The sequence below is a fragment of the Mustela erminea genome, chromosome 10, assembly GCF_009829155.1.
Source record: "Mustela erminea isolate mMusErm1 chromosome 10, mMusErm1.Pri, whole genome shotgun sequence".
Taxonomy (NCBI): Eukaryota; Metazoa; Chordata; class Mammalia; order Carnivora; family Mustelidae; genus Mustela; species Mustela erminea.
The window spans coordinates 44,837,069-44,854,498 of NC_045623.1; the positions used below are offsets into that span (position 1 = coordinate 44,837,069).

The 17,430-nt window shown below is 42.9% G+C and overlaps 1 protein-coding gene across 6 annotated transcripts in view; it reads right to left on the reverse strand.

Annotated features, from left to right (window-relative positions):
• NEXN (nexilin F-actin binding protein) overlaps positions 1 to 14,518 on the reverse strand; it is a 54,779-nt gene extending 40,261 nt beyond the window's left edge. For 2 of the 6 annotated variants that reach the window (XM_032303523.1, XM_032303525.1), the window contains exon 1: positions 14,079 to 14,518. The gene's annotated coding sequence lies outside the window, so the exon portion shown is untranslated. Of the gene's footprint in view, positions 1 to 11,257; positions 11,330 to 14,078 lie in introns of all 6 variants that reach the window. The other 4 variants (XM_032303527.1, XM_032303528.1, XM_032303524.1 and 1 more) reach the window with 3 other exon arrangements.
• Between the last annotated feature and the right edge of the window lie 2,912 nt (positions 14,519 to 17,430).

The window sequence follows — 17,430 nt, forward strand, 5'->3', positions numbered from 1 at the left end:
CTCCTCATCTTTTAGGTTTTCGATAGTCATTATTTTCCAGCAAGTCTTCCTTGACCCCACAAGACTGGACTATGTGCTTTCCTGTGTGTGTTTTCATTGTGCCCGCATGCTTACCCTGACTCTAGCATTAACCATAATGTATGGTAATGAACCACTTTCCTGGCTACCTCTCTACCAGAGTGTGAGCTCTTTGAGAGTACAGACTGTAGTTTATGCAATACTGTGTCCATAGCCCAAGGCATGTGCCTGGCATACAGAAGACATACATAATAACTATTTACTACATAAGTAAATCCTGCCAACTTCAAGGTGAAGTACTTTGTAAACAGTTAAAGCTTTGGGGATATAATTTATTACTATCATTATGATTTTCTTCATGCAGGAATATAATATAAATAGAACAAACCATTTATTACACAAATATTTATTAAGCATCTGCTATGTGCCAGGCACTCTGCTGAGCATTGAGAAATACAGTTCAATGAACAGAGAGACACTCTTCCTAGTCTCATATGCTGTTAACAGTCCCTTGGCCCAAACTCTTGGAACAGAATTTTTAATGGTCCAGTCTGTTTTACTATCTACAGGCAAGGTAGAGTTCTTTAAAACAAACAAAAAAAAAGATGGGGCACATGGGTGGCTCAGTCGTTAGGTGTCTGCCTTTGGCTCGGGTCATGATCCCAGGGTCCCGAGATCAAGCCCCACATCGGGTTCCCTGCTCTGTGGGAGGTCTGTTTCTCCCTCTCCCACTCCCCCGCCTGTGTTCCCTCTCTCACTGTGTCTCTCTCTGTCAAATAAATAAATAAAATCCTCAGTAAATAAATACCCCAAGATGAATTATTTATTTATTTGAGGGAGATATAGATGGACAGAGGGAGATCAGGAAATGCAGAGAGAGAGAATCTCAAGCAGACTTGTTACTGAGTGCAGAGCCCAATGTGGGGCTCAATCTTACGACCCTGAGATCATGACCTAGGCCGAAATCAAGAGCTGGATGCTTAACAGACTGAGCCACCCAAAGGTCGCCCCAACATGGGTAAAATTCTAACATCAACCATCTCTGATATAAAATTGGAAAGCAACATGCACCATACCTCCCCGTTCCAGTTAGATCCCCAAGATAATGACCTCCATTCTGAGACTGTTTGCACTTCTCTTACTTCCTCCCAGATTTTCACCTGTCCATCTGATAGACTTTACGCTCCTTTCCCAGATTATAGCAGATTGGCTCTTCCCCAAAAGAAGAGCCTGTCTCAATGCCCATTAAATAATACGTTATAATTAAAAATAAACCCCAAAAGCTATCAAGGAAAGAGTTTTAATATCTATGTAGAAATGATCAAAACTGAATCGTCTAAAAGATCCCATTCCTTTGACCCAACTTTTATTTCCTTAATGAACTAACTGTACTTGTGTTAAAATCTGCTATTAGACAGTTACAGAAGATTTTAAATCTAATCTTTTGGGCACATATTCTCAAAATCCAAATATCCATTCAATCTTAGACTAATTTTATCATTGCCTCCCACTTTGACGCTTTTTTATATGCTACTAGTCAACATTTCATCTGCTAGTCTACAAACGTGGAATTTGCCCTTTTAGAGCAGAGACCCCAAGCCCTCCTTTAATTTCATATAATTAAAGTTACCAAATATACCCATATATTTAGTATTCACACATATTACTGTCATTTTGATTAATAAACTTATAAGAGGAGAAGCTATTAAAATTCAAAGTATCCATTTTAACAGTTTTCTCTTCTTCAGAATCCTAATAAACATTTTCAAATTATCAAGTCTTATCCATAGGTCCCAGAATCCAAGTATGGTAAGTACATAAAGTTACTTCAGTTTCTAGAGGGAAACTGTTTTAATGCAGTTTCTTCAAAGTTAAGAAACTGTTCAAAGTTAAGAAACTGTTTACATAGGGGCACCTGGGTGGCTCAGTGGGTTAAAGCCTGTGCCTTCAGCTCAGGTCATGATCCCAGGGTCCTGGATTGAGCCCCGCATCGGGCTCTCTGCTCAGCAGGGAGCCTGCTTCCCCATCTCTCTCTGCCCACCTCTGCCTACTTGTGATCTCTGTCTGTCAAATAAATAAATAAAATCTTTAAAAAAAAAAAAAGAAAGAAACTGGTTACATATTATCAGAATAATGATTTTAAGTATACATGATTAGTAAAATGACGTTCAGTAAAGTTTTCAGAGTAACCTGTAGCCATGATTCCTTTGATTTCTAGTACGGTAACAAGTCACCCTCTTTCTGTCTTCATCAGGCTCACCTACTCAACCACCACATCCCCAACACCTCTGTGCTCCTTAACTCTGGCCTATGGCTCCAGCTCTGAGCACATGAACTGCTGGGGCAGCACGGATCACAATGAAGATTCTCACCTGGGCTTGTTAAGCCTTCTGCACACTCCCTCAGACATGGTTTCCCTTTCTCATTCCTTCAACCTCTCACCTAACATACACATTCAGTAGCTCATTTCCACCTCCAAGAGGATTCTTTTTTTCCCCTAAGTTTTTATTTATTTAAGTAATCTCTACACCCACTGTGGGGCTCAAACTTCTGACCTCAGGATCAAGAGTCCCATGCTCCTCCATCAGAGCCAGCCAGGTGCCCCCTTCCAACACAATTCTTTTTTTTTTTTTTTTAAGGATTTTTATTTATTTATTTGACAGAGAGAGATCACAAGTAGACAGAGAGGCAGGCAGAGAGAGAGAGAGAGAAGCAGGCTCCTCACTGAGCAGAGAACCCGACGTGGGACTCGATCCCAGGACCCTGAGATCATGACATGAGCCGAAGGCAGCGGCTTAACCCACTGAGCCACCCAGGTGCCCCCCAACACAATTCTTAAGCCACTTTTTTACCAGTTAAGTATTTTCCCAAACTAATTATAGTAGAAATTGCGATTTTTTCCCAGTAAACCCTAAGCATGAATGTTTTCTCTCCTTCGGTCTCTGAGACCTCTAAATGTGCTTAGGCTTCTAGGTATACCCGGCATAAACTTTAGAATTTTTTATATGGTTAAACATCCCAGAACTATCAGTCTAATCTATCTTCTTTACCTTTTTATTAAGGAAATTTCACACATATATAAAATTAGACTAATATAACATACCCTCACATACCCATCAAGAAACTTCAACGATCACTCACTTTCTCCATCATCTTCAACAATACGTCTTTGTGCGTCTTGTGCAGCACAACACATAAGTATGTCCTAGGAGTTTTATTTTTATTTTTATTTTTATTTTAAGATTTTATTCATTTATTTGACAGAGAGAGATCACAAGTAGGCAGAGAGGCAGGCAGAGAGAGAGAGAGAGGGAAGCAGGCTCCCTTCTGAGCAGAGAGTCCAATGCGGGGCTCGATTCCAGGGCCCTGGGATCATGACCTGAGCCGAAGGCAGAGGCTTAACCCACTGAGCCACCCAGGTGCCCCATCCTAGGGGTTTTAAATCCTACTGCAGGGGCAACCACCACATGCTAGGTTCCCCACAATACAGCCTCCTACTCTCCAAATCAAATCCTTAATTCTTGCCTTTTATTCTCTCTTGGGAAGACTTCAAAGTAACTACTCAAACAAAATCACTAAGTTCCCATTTGATGAAATCATTACTAAAATCAAGATACATACATAAACAAAAGGTAAGGATTTTTTTTAAAGCTACAGTACATTGCAGGAAAGATCTGGGGTATCTATAATGAATAAAGGAGAAGAAACAAAGGAGTCCCTATAATGGGTCACGCGGTAGATGGTCCGCATGTTATTTTATAAGATTTAGATGTTAGGAGTGTGGTAGAATTAAGAATAAATGAGAAAAGATGAAACTAGCTAAAACAAGTATTTATTCATTCATCCAAGGAACTTATTGAACAACGTTCTACAATGTGCTAGACACAGTGTAAGGCACTACAAAGATGAACAGAATAAAATCTTTTTTTTCACTTTTTTAAAGATTTTATTTATTCATTTGACAGACAGAGATCACAGGTAGGCAGAGAGGCAGGCAGAGGAAGAGGAAGAAGCAGGCTCCCTTCTGAGTAGAGAGCCAGATTCGGAGCTCGATCCCAGGACCCTGGGATCATGACCTGAGCCAAAGACAGAGGCTTAACCCACTGAGCCACCCAGCCATCCCTCTTCGTATTTTTTTTTTAAGGAGGGGTGGGAGAGGGAGAGAGAAGAGAGAGAATGTCAAGCAGGATTCACACCCAGCAGAGAGCTCAGTCTCATGACCCTGAGATCATGACCTGAGCTGAAGTCAAGAGTCAGATGCTTATCTGACTGAGCCACCCAGTCACCCCTAAGATATCTTTTTTTGTTTAAGATTTTATTTATTTATTTGACAGAGAGAGAGAGAGAGAGATCACAGGTAGGCAGAGAGGCAGGCAGAGAGAGAAGGGGAAGCAGGCTCCTAGAGGAGCAGAGAGCCCAATGTGGGGCTCGATCCCAGGACCTGAACTGAAGGCAGAGGCTTAACCCACTGAGCCACCTAGGCATCCCTAAGATATCTTTTCATGGAGCTCATAGTCTATATGGGATAAAAGATAATTAACAATATAAAGAGGCTAACATTTTTAGTTAAAAATGATTCATTTAAATAACTTCTGAAAGTGTGAACACATATAAAAATAAGTTCTCTGATGTTTTTAAAAAATGCCTCTAGTAGAAGAAAGGCTATGATTTAGAGGGGTGGTTCTCAAACTTTTTGAGTTCAGGGATTAATGTCTGTGCCATATAGAGAAGCCTGAGAGAACTTCTGTATAAATTATATCTACAGATATTTAATGTTTTGTAAATTAATGTTTTGTAAATTTAATGTTTTGTAAAGATTCTTCCCACTCTTCTTTATTCAGTAAAGAGGCCCCAGGTCAACCCTGCAACATACTGCAGCTTTTAAAAAAAATCCTTACATTAAAAAAATTCTCACATCTTATTTATATATGGAACTTAATCTTATTAATGACTTCATCAAATAGATACTTACAAAGTTTTTTTGAGTGGTTACTTTAAAGTCTTCCCAAGAGAGTCATTTTTAAACTAATAACAAACCCATTATATATCAACAGAAACATTTTATTAAAAATAACTTTTTCAGGGCACCTGGGTGGCTCAGTGGGTTAAGCCTCTGCCTTGAGCCCCACAACGGGCTCTCTGCTCAGCAGTGAGCCTGCTTCCCCCCTCTCTGCCTGCCTCTCTGCCTACTTGTGATCTCTCTCTCTCTCTCTCTCTGTCAAATGAATGAATAAAGTCTTTTAAAAAATAACTTTTTCAAAATAAATATATTGAAAGTAACATTGTTTTATATTTTTGCACATCTCTTTAATTCTGGCTTAATAAGAGACAGATACAGTCTCATACCTCCTTCTGCATTCAAACTATTGAGATATGTTGTTCTAAGTATTTAAAGATATGGCCTCATACAGACATGTAATTGGAAAAGGGAGGGTTTCAGGGGCTCCTAAAGGCTCCTAGGGACTCCCTGGTATTCTAAAACCACATTCTGAGATTGGCTGAATTACAGGAAAGAACATTCGTCAGTTCTCATTCCACAAAGTAGTTGGACTGAGCACTCCCATAACTGTTTTAGAAGTTATTTTAATAACTTAATTCCTATACTCAGCAACCTGAATGTCAAAGGCTTTTATATGGGGAATCTCACGGCCTTTTTCTTAACCTAGTATTAAGTGGCTTTTCTTCCGCCCTCACAGGCAGATGCAATGCCCTTGGCCACCTTCAGGGGGCAGCAGCAACACAACAATCCAGCCTTTCTGCACTGTTTCAGTGTTCAAGATCACAGGCACAGATGAATTGTTATGAAGAATGAGTAGAGAGAAAACACCAAAAGATAAGGCTAAACATGCAGCTCATCAGTTAGAGCTTGGTCATAATAAAGAAAGCTGGGATGATAACGGGATTTAATGATTCTGTTCTAACATATTAATCATTCATGTCAAATGAAGACAACTAAGTACACATCATAGGTTTCAGAGACTGTATTGTAACATTACTACAGTCTATAGCATATTGTTAAATGATTTATCAGAAAGGCTCCATTTTTTTTCAATTTTGACATATTTGGTTTATATTTACAATATAGTATTTTTATGAGAAGGAGAACGTACTTTGTCCCAGACATTATGTGTGGCAATAGGATACAAAATGCATGAAAAAGCCTTTGAAGTCACGTACATTTGTTCGGTGAAATAGATGGGACCAGAAATAATTATAACACAAAGTATTAAGTATTAAAGTACTAAAGTATTAAGTACTAAAATAGCAGTATATGTACAGGACTATAGAAACATGGAAAAGTTGTGGAAAAGACAACAGTGGGGTGAAGGAGGGGCTGGACTTAAGGAAAGTTACATAGAGATGGTGACCTTTGATTTAGACCTTGAAAGACAAACAGATTTAAGATAAACAGGATTCCACACATTCAGACAAAAGAATCACCATGAACAAAAACACCAATGCCTGATGACCCACTACAAATTTGGGGAGCTGTAAGTTATCCAGCAAATCCATGTGAAACTGGAAAGGCTAGGCACGTACTGGGAAGATTCCTACATGTCTTATTAAGAAAGCTTAGACTTGATCTAAACTAGGCAGTGAGGATCCAAAAAAGGAATTTTTAAAGCAAGAATGTGGGTCAGGGACACCTGGGTGGCTCAGTCGTTAAGCATCTGCCTTCAGCTCAGGTCATGGTCCCAGGGTCCTGGGACTGAGCCCCACATGGGGCTCCCCGCTCAGCGAGAAGCCTGCTTCTCCCTCCCTCACTCCCCCTGCTTGTGTTCCTGCTCTCGCTCTCTGTCAAATAAATAAAATCTTAAAAAAAAAAAAAAAAAAAAGAATGTGAATCAGGTAGGTATTCTAGAAAGAAAAAGCCCTCTGACAGCCGTGCAAAAAAATTGGAGTAGATGGGGGAAGGCTACAGGGAAGAGGACAAGCACAGTGCTCTTGGCGAGCCAAGAGCCTGAATTAAGACCGTGGCATTACGAATGAAAAGTTGAAAGAGACGTTTCAGAAGTGGAATTGACAGGACATGGTGGCCCATTCATCCACTTACTTAACCAGGGTTTATCAAACTCCTGCTATGGGCCAGGCACTACTCTAGGCTGGGGAAGGAAGAGAGTGAACCAACACACTAAGTCCCTGAATCCAGGGAAATTACCCTGTAGCCAAGGTACTACTGCAAGAACTTTGGCCAGTTAGATCCGGAGAGGGAGAGGAGAGAAGACGAATACTGTGAAGAATTAACTCAAAGTTTCTGGCTTGAGTGAATGAGGGGACAGAGTTACCATTAATTGAGATTAAATTTGAAAATATGTTTGAAGAAAATGAGTAGAGTTTTGAACAGGTTTTACTACCTTTCAAAATTACATTTGGGATCTGTTTATACATGGATTAAGAATTATGGATTTGGGGACGCCTGGGTGGCTCAGTTGGTTAAGCGGCTGCCTTCGGCTCAGGTCATGATCCCAGCGTCCTGGGATCGAGTCCCACATCGGGCTCCTTGCTCGGCAGGGAGCCTGCTTCTCCCTCTGCCTCTAGCCTACCACTCTGTCTGCCTGTGCTTGCGCTCTGTATCTCTCTCTAACAAATAAATTTAAAAAAAAAAAAAAAAATCTTAAAAAAAAAAAAAAAAAAAAAGAATTATGGATTTGGGGGCACCTGGGTGGCTCAGTCAGTTAAGTGTCTGCCTTTGGCTCAGGTCATGATCCCAGGATCCTGGGACTGAGCCCGCATTAGGCTCCCTGCTCTGCAGGAAACCTGATTCTCCCTCTCTTTTTCCCCTTACTAGTGCTGTCAAATAAAAAAATATATTTTTTAAAAATCATAAATTTTTAGAGCTCATTATTTAAGGACCTTAAAGATCACTTAGTCCAGGGTGTTTGGATGGCTCAGTCGGTTAAGCATCGGACTCTTGCTTTCGGCTCAGGTGGTGATCACATGGGTCTTGGGATTGAGCCCAGTGTAAGATTCTTGCCCTCTGCCCCTGCCCCCACTCGCACACATGGGCCTATACGCACACACTCTCTCAGATAAATCTTAAATAAACAAACAAACAAGATCACTTAGTCCAACCCCTTCATTTACCCCTTGAAAAAATAGCCGCAAAGAAATTCAGTGACTTATCCAGGTTGCAAGGCCGTTCAGTCACCGAACAAGGAACTAGACTCCAGTTTCCTGACTATTACTCAACTACTCACTTCACCATATCACTCTCCATTTTTACGTAATTTAAGTACATGAAACATATATAACATGCTCAATGGTAATATTAATATTTGTATCAACAGGCATAGCAATTAGTGAGATAAGCTTCAAGAAGCTTTTGAAGATGACGTCATAGCCTGATAAAATGTCATGTTCAAGAATAGAGTATAATTTTGGGCTGTTACAATTTCCAGGCTGGATATTAAGGTGTGAAGCTCCAGCTGTGAGATAATATATAAGTCTTATAGTAGAATGTAATATTAAGCACAGTGGACCTAAAAATATGCATGTTAGTATTTTGGTTCTAAAACCTCACTGGATCCATGTTTGACTTCTCTATTTTCTAAATTTAATTAATTTTCCTTTTTAGACATACAATTAAAATATTCCAAGATAGCAAATAATCCAGCAATCAAGAATTTTAAATCATAGCTATCATTTATAATAACTGTTTCATTGTGATAATGTGTTATCTCCTTTCTCAAGGAACAGAATCGTCAAGACGGACAGCTTTAAATCTGCATTTCATTAAATTCAAGTAAATTCTTAGTCTCAACTTTTAAGAAGATTTTATTTTTCAAGATTTCATTTATTTGAGAGAGAGAGAGTTCCTAAGAGAGCATGAACAGGGGAAGGGGAGATGGAGAAGCAGACTCCCTGCTGAGCAGGGCTGGACATGGGGCTCAATCTCAGGACTTTGGGATCATGACCTGAGCTAAAGGCAGACGCTTAACTGACTGAGCCACCCAGGCGTTCCTTTAAGATTTTAGAACACTTGGGGCATCTGGGTGGTTCTGTCATTTGGGCATCAGCCTTTGGCTCAGGACTTAATCCCAGGGTCCTGGGATCATGTCCCACATTGGGGTCCCTGCTCAGGGGGGAGCTTGCTTCTTCCTCTCCCTCTGCCTGCTGTTCTGCTTGCTTGTGCTCTCTAGCTCTCTGTCATATAAATAAATAAAGTCTTTAAAAAAAGATTTTAGAACACTTAACTGTATACTATAAATAATTGTTAAAACCTACCTCTTTACAGTCTTTGAACAATGTTTTGAGCTTTATAAAATGTGAGCCCAAATTTTTATCATTTTTCACTATGGCAGAAATCTATGCTTAAATATAATGTGACTTTATTACATTTAGTTAATGAACATTATAACCTTAAACTTTTAAAAATATTATATGAGGCACCTGAGTGGCTCAGTTGGATAAGCATCTGCCTTTGGCTCAGGTCATGATTCCAGGGTCCTAGGATCGAGCCCACATCAGGCTCCCTACTCTTTGGGGGGTCTGCTTCTCCCTCTACCCTCTCTCCCCCTGTTTGTGCTCTCTGTCAATTAAACAAATAAAATTTAATAAGTTAAATCAAAATATAAAGCCAATCATAAACCCTGTCATCATTCAAAAATATTTTATCTATTTCAAATAATGAGATTTTTTTCCCCTCCTACCAATAAACAATTCCTCACTGATAACCAAGAATCTTATTTTCAACCTTTGATATTCTTCTGTATTAATTAATTCTATATTAAATTAATACAGAATTAAATAATTCTGTATTAATTATTAATAATAATAATTAATAATGTATAACACTTTGCTCTCAGATGACAGTATGTGATAGTTTTCAAAGAGCATTCACCATATCATACGCCCCTTAAAAGAATGCTGCTCTACTCTGTTTTTTATCCTCAGTGTCTCACGCAACAACTAGAACACGGTATAAACTCAATTCATACCGGCGGGAGCGGATGAATGACAAAGAGATAAGAGAAAAACTGCCTGATCCAAAGCCAGCCCAAGTCAAACTTCCGATCAGCATCTCCAAAAAGAGGGCTGCTGATGAGGACGCATCCATGAATGAATAGAAAATAAAATCAAATGGGTTTATGTTAAACTGTGAAAAACCAGAAGCTGCTTTCCCAAGCACAAGGACGTGGTAATCTCAGAAGGAGCCCGGGCGGCCTGACCCTCTGGGCAGGTGGAAGCTGATGGCCTTTCAACGAAGGACACAGCTGGGAACCGACAGACCCAGACATCAGGCTCCAAACCAGGGGAGGGGGGGCAGGCAGAAGAGGAACAGCCATTAAGTCCTCCTTATGGCCAATCTCTAGAAGGTTTAAAAACAAAACTAAACTCTTCTGAATACTTCTAGGGTGGAAAGAGAGGAGGATATTTTAAGACTTTTAGGAAAGATTTCTTTCCCGGAAATACCTACCCTGTGCTTTCTGAAATCCCAGCAGTTAAAATGTTTTAGTTAGTTACACATGGCCCCTTCTAGCCCCAACTTACACCAGCAGTTACTGCCAATGAATGCTAACTTCTCATTCCCGTGATCCCCTCATTTGCGAGAAGGACTGCTAACCCAAATACATCTACAGCATTTCAAGTTCAGGTTCCTAATGCCGGGTCCAGACTTCCCATCCTATCACGGCTTCAGACCTGCCTCACACTTCCATCGGGGCTACTGCATACTCAAGAGTTTAGGGTCAGGTGATGTAACTGTAAGACAATGCAGGGCAGTGTCACCAACAGGCCATGTGAGTGGATGACGGCTGGTTGTAAGGGAACAGGTAACAGCAGAGACGGGTGTCAGAAGGGGTATGTGTGCTCTCCGGCGGGGGGGGGGGGCAACTACTTCGTCCCAGGGTACTGCTGCTATGCAGAAATGACCCAGTTTCTCAGGAGAGGCTGGAAATCCTTATTTTATCATAAAATGTACCAATTTGTAACCAGGCTTGTGGCTGCAGGTGGCTTTCTGGCTGCCAGTTTGCGGCCCCTGATCTAAAGGAACAGGCGGCGCTGAGAAAATAGAGAGACAAAGGGAGGCCTAGTTCGGCCTGAATGGAGGAGGCACAGGCAAAGGGGAGGAGAGGACAAGAAGGAGGGGCCCAGCGAGAAAGGTGAAGTTTCACCAGCCTCAAAACGTGGCCCAGGGAGCCCCAGTCTGTCTTCTAATCTGATAGCAAAAAGGAGCTGACAAGAAGGAAAAAAACAAAAGGAGGCATGGGGAGAAAAAGAAGAGGTACTGAACACTTACTGGATGGCAGAGACTGCACTGGGGGCGTGCACACACGGCTTCCCGGAGATACGGCAACACAAGAAAAAAGTCCTGTGCACGGGGACAAGGAGAAACGTATCAAAACACTAACAGTACATGTGTCCTCTTTTGAAAGTCCCCCGTTCCGTTCTTGATCATTTTTAACCATAAATATGGTTATATTTTTAGAACAAACAAACAAACAAAAACAAGTTTGACTATTAGTTAAGTAAGTTGGATTTCAGGATAAAAATCCACTCATCTTAGAGAGTAGAAAGTACACCACCCTAAGTCCGGCCAAACAAGCACTGAATATTTAAACAGAAAGAGAAAATATAACAATTCCAAGTGTAACTAAACAATATGTGATTTTGCAATTACAAAACCAGAAGAGAGAATGAAAAAACTACACAGGTGATATGGAGCACAGATTAATTAAAGAACAGAAATAGGTAAAGTTATTGAGAATGTTGTAGGTCGGGGCACCTGGGTGGCTCAGTGGGTTAAGCCTCTGCCTTCAGCTGGGTCATGGTCTCAGGGTCCTGGGATCCAGCCCCCTGTTAGGCTCTCTGCTCAGCAGGGAGCCTGCTTCCCCACCCCCGCCTCTGCCTGCCTCACTGCCTACTTGTGATCTCTCTCTCTCTGTTAAATAAAAAAATATTTAAAAAAAAAAAAAAAAGAATGTTGTAGGTCATGTTCCCTCTAAATTATAAAGTAGACTACCAAGTTATTTTGTGTGTGTATATGGCCTACATACTATAAAATGTACGGAGTCCTCTCTTCCATAAAAAAACTTTTAGACATCTCCCCATCTACTTTTCTACATTTATTGCACTGTTTTCTTTCTTATAGGCATGTGTTTTTATTTAAACAATACCTTTATTTGCTTTTATGGTGTTTTAAAAATAGCAGTAGGGTTTTGTTTTTTGTTTTTTGTTTTTTGTTTTTTTCCCCTAAATGAAGTATGTAATTTGAGGTCACTTTGGTTCTAAGCAATCTAAATCCCCAATTAATCTCTTCCAAATATACATACTTAGTTTTCATTCTGTTCACAAATGAAACCCTAACCTAAATACTTTAAGTGTAATTTCAGGGGAAAAATACTGTTCAAAAGCCTAGATAAGGCATTCTTTTGTTGATGCTAAATATAGCCATCTCAAGATGACATACATTTTGACAATGATCAGTCTTACATATCAAATTTTCAAAAATAGCACAGATTCCATTGAAGGTGAGCAAGAAAAATTGCTATTCACTACAGTTCTGCCTAAAATGGTTTTAGAAATGTGAATCTTCCATTAAAACAATTACACCAATACTGTATTGAGGGAAACTGGATTTAAAAGAATTTTGTTGTGGGTTTTGTTCAGGGCTCCTTAACGAAGTTGTTGCAGATAAAATACACAATTCCCCACATTTTCACTTAAATTATTTCAGTCAAAATATAAAAGAGTTTCAAAAATAGGGGGCTAATACCTATGAGTATAAATCTGAACTAATTATATTAAATAATCAAATTTCATCTCCCCAGAAAACTGTCGCTCAGTTTGATGATGCATTTTTCCACTTCTGCACACCTCAAAGTCAAAAGAACTTCAGAGACTTCTGTGTCGTCTGAGTTTTCTGATGGCAGTTATTTAAGTTGTACAAGGACTGGAGGGGGTAAATAATGAGGTTCACGTAATGACGTGTGACTAAGATGGTATAAATACTCAGGTTTACTTAATGGTACTGCCCAATACATAGCTATGTTGTGACTCGCAGGCCAATGGGCCTGTTACATGAATTCATTAACAAAATTGAGCTGATGAATGATGCTGCCATTGCTTTGCTTGTGGAACTCTTTCTTTCTTACGGTTCACTTCATTTTTCTACCTGCCTCTTTCCCTAGGACAGACATTTTGTTAGGACATCTCCTTATGCTATTTTTTACCTCGCTCTCTCTCCACCGCACCCTCCCCCCAACTCTCTTTGTTCGCCTTATGGACCTTAAATAAATATAAAACGAAGCCCTGGAAGCCACTGCGACAATCAACTAACCTCTGGACTTGGTTATTTTCCGTACAAATGCCAATACATTTTTAGCACCGTAGAGCGTGTCACAGTTTATCAACAGTTGGAATGGCTTCGCATTTGGAAAACGCAGAGGGACAAGGGAGGTCTCAGGAGGTGACCACGTCATGCACTCCAACTTCCAACTGTAGCCGCGCACCCCAACATCCCACCTGGGACCAAATCGCCTCCAAAACGTACTTTGGAGGGAGGGGGTAGATGGTAGGCTGTTAAAGCACATTTTACTCCCCAGCCTCCGCAGGGGCAGACCAGGAAAAGATTTCTCTTAAAAACAGCAGGCATCGCGGGATAGAGACCGCGCCGGGGGCACGTGGTGGGTGGGGGACGACACTAAACTTTATACCCTCTTGGACCCCAAGGGCAGAGCGAAGGGTCTGCGCCCACGCCGCTCGCGCGGGGCTCTTCCCTGCAGGAGTGGAGCAAGCGCCCGAATGCAACTCGGCCGACCCGGCACGAGGGCAGCTGGAAGCAGGGGCGGCGGGCGAGGGAACGGCCGCCAGAGCCAAAGACCGGTTCGCGCGGTCAGACGCGCAGACCCGGGCCGCCACCCCGCCGAGTCCGCAGGACGGGCCGGGCCCGGCGCGCCGCCCCAGCTGGCCGCAGCCCCGCGCGCTCTGGTGCTGCGGCGCAGCCCGGCCGGGAGCCGGGAGGGGGGCGCGTCTCCCCGCGGCCCCCGCCCCCGCGGCGGCCCCGACCCCTCCCGGTCTGCCGCCTCCGCCCCCGCCCCACGTTCCCCGACTCCTCTCACCCGCCAGGAGCCGGCGACGAGCTGGGGTCCTCGATGCGCGCCGAGAGGCTGTGCGCGTCCTGCGCTTGGGTGTGGGCGGGGGTCTGGGCGCTCCGGCCGCCGCCGCTGCCGCTCCGGCCGCTGGGAGCCCTCTGGCTGCCGCCGCCGCCGCCGCCGGCTCCACCAGCAAGTTTCCATAAAAGTCCTGGTGCGCAGCCTGTTCCCGCATTCCAGGCGGGCCCAGCGCCGGCTGCAGCTGTTCCAGAACACTAGGCCAGTTCCCCCCACCCCCACCTCCGCCGTAGCGCCCGGGGAGGGCTGGGGTGTCGGGGAGGGAGACGGGAGAGGGGGCGGTGGCTGCCAACTTTCCGCCAGAACCTGCGAGTCGCCCGACTCTGGGTCGTGGAGCCTTTCACAAGGGGGTCTGCCTCCACCTCTCGGCGGGGGCCGGGGACCGAAGGCCGCCTCCCCGATGGGAAGGGAGTGATACTGGAATGGGATTCATGGACGGGCTGGAGCTGGCTCCCCAACACCCACAGCCGGTTGGCCCTGGGGCCCACTTCTCTCGGTGACTCTTCCCGTCCTGGTTTCTAACCAAGACCCCGAGGCACTCACTACCTTATCTTCATCCAAAGCATGACCTTTGGCCAGTTTTTCTTTTACTGCTGAGGCCGTAGGGCAGCAGTCCGGGGACCATTTCGTGTGTCTGTGGCTGTCCTTTTCTTGGCTCTCCTCTTGAACTCCAAGGAGAGGGGTGATAGAGGAGAGTGGAAGGGCGAGGGGGGAGAGGAGGTTCAACAAACCAACCCCCAAAACCCTAAAAACAAGTAATACTTATGCAATCTCCCACGTGTCCTTAGTTGAAAGCAAATCGTCTCCAGTCCTTCTAAACCTACATAAAGACAGCTGCGGATATTAGCACTCTTGGGCCTTTTCAACCTGGACCACAAGCCTGTCAACTAAACCCATCAGACAACCCATATTAAAACCTGAAATGCTTATCCAGAGGGGGAATTTTTCTGGTTGGGGAGATTTTCAATTCTTCGCTGCAGGCAGAAAATAAATAATAAAATATCGATGAAAGAAAAAACAATTTTTTTAAGATTTTATTTGAGAGAGAGATAGTGAGAGAGAACATGAGCGAGGAGAAGGTCAGAGGGAGAAGCAGACTCCCCGTGGAGCTGGGAGCCCGATGCGGGACTCGATCCGGGCACTCCGGGATCATGACCTGAGCCGAAGGCAGTCGTCCAACCAACTGAGCCACCCAGGCGTCCCTTTTTTTTTTTTTTTTTAATCTAACTATGCTCACCTGGCTATACATTATATCTCCAGAAGTTAATTTTTTTTAATAACTGGAATTCTTTACGTTTTGAGTCCCTTTACCCATTTTGCCACCGCACTCCCCACCTCTGACAACCATCTATCTATTTTCTGTATCTGTGCATTTTTTTTTTCATTTCATTTTTTTTAATTGAACTAGCATCCACAGAAATCCACCAGGGACACCCACTTCCAACTTCAAGTTCTGGGCGGACAGTGGTGCTCTCAGGTTATATTCTCAGGGTATTGAGAAGGCCTTCTACTCTCAGTTGTAACTTCTCTTGTCCACCCCATCCACATTCACTATTTACTTGGGTTGGAAATTCTTTTAAAAGGTGTAAGCTACTCATTCTTCCATTAGAGAAAAGTTCCAGATTGGTAATTAAAACAGCTATTTTAACTTAAGCTAATACAGACATGTGACCTGGGTGACCTAGCTCACCCTGCCCCCTTGCTCCCTTCAATACCATCATCTTGACCTTCTTTAGTTCATGGAACTTGCCAGCTTCAGGGCCTTTGCACAAGCTGTTCTCTCTGCATGAAATCCTCTTTCCCCCACTCCCTACCTACCTAACTTCAGTATAAGCTTTCGCTGTCTGTCTACTTGAAGGTTGCTCTCTCAGAAAAGTTTCCCTTTCACTCCCAGTCTGTGCCAGTGTCCCCTATTATAAACTCTCATTCTACCCCTTTCCTCCCTACACTTTTCAACTTCGAAGGATACATTTATTTGTATGACTTAAAAGAAATGCGTAGCTCTCTTAAGGGACATCCACTCAGTGGATTCACCAGATTGAACAGACTAATCCAGTCTTCCTACAAAACTGATAGCTACCCACAGCATGCAAGGCCTATTTCTTCTTTCACCAATCCATTATTCATTCATTCATTCATTCACTCATTGAACAAATACACAGTTCTAGATACTGAGGATACAGCAGTAACAAAACAAAAAGCTCTGCCATCGTATTCGAGACATTTTGTGGAAGAGGGCAGACGGTGAGCAAATCAACTATGTACTTAGTGATATGCTCGAAGGATAGATCCAGAGCAGTGGAAGCGGGGAATGCTGGGAATGGGGCAGGAAGATACTGTTCTTGTAGATGGCATGGTTGGGGACAGCCTCATATAAATCAGTCCTGAGGAAAGTGAGACGGTGAGCTAGGTAAATCTCTGGAGATGCATGAGAACATGAATCATGTAAATATCTGGAAATACTGGGGGAGAAGGGTCCAGGAGGAGATATAGAAACCCCAAGGAGGATCCTGACATGTTCTAGAAAGAGGAAGGAGGCTTGTGCAGGTGAAGCTGGGCAGGCCAAGGGGGAAAGAGGACGCGGAGTGGGGCAGGAGACAGCTGGTAGAGAACCCTTTTGCCCAACATTGGAAGGACTTTGGCCTTTAAGGTGGGTGGCCATGGTGATTTTGAACAAAGTAGTGACATGATCAGACATATTTTTAACACGTTTCACTCTGGTTGATGTGCTGCAAATACACTAAATAAAGCGGGGAGACCATCTGGGAGGCTTCCAAAATAACTGGGCTGGCAGGTGATGGGAGTTTGGACCACAGTGATGCCTGTGAGGATACGTGCTTGGCACTTTCTTTTTCTTGGTCCATTTTAAGAAGTAGAACTGGAAAAAAAAAAAAAAAAAAGAAGTAGAACTGGGAGATTTTGGCAACAGATTGAACATGCGATGTGAGGACCAAGTTTTTGGCCCGAGGAGGAGAAGAATGGAGTTGTCATTTCCTGGAATAAGAAAGACTGGCCGGAGGAGGTTCAGCCGCTATAGTCAGGAGCTCGGTTTGGGACATGCTAAGTTTAAGGCTATCGGAAATCCAAGATTCGTCAGTGTGTATGAACATTCCTCATATACCTACCCTGAGTCATGGGTTTGTTCTTCAACTTGATCGGATCAGTTGCATGCTCTTGAAATGACATCAACATTACAAAAGGAAGAGCGATAAAGGCAGAATGAGTTAGGGTTTTATAAAAGCTAGGATGAAAGTTCTGAAGACTTGATAAAGGTAAACAATATAAAAATTACCACCAAGCT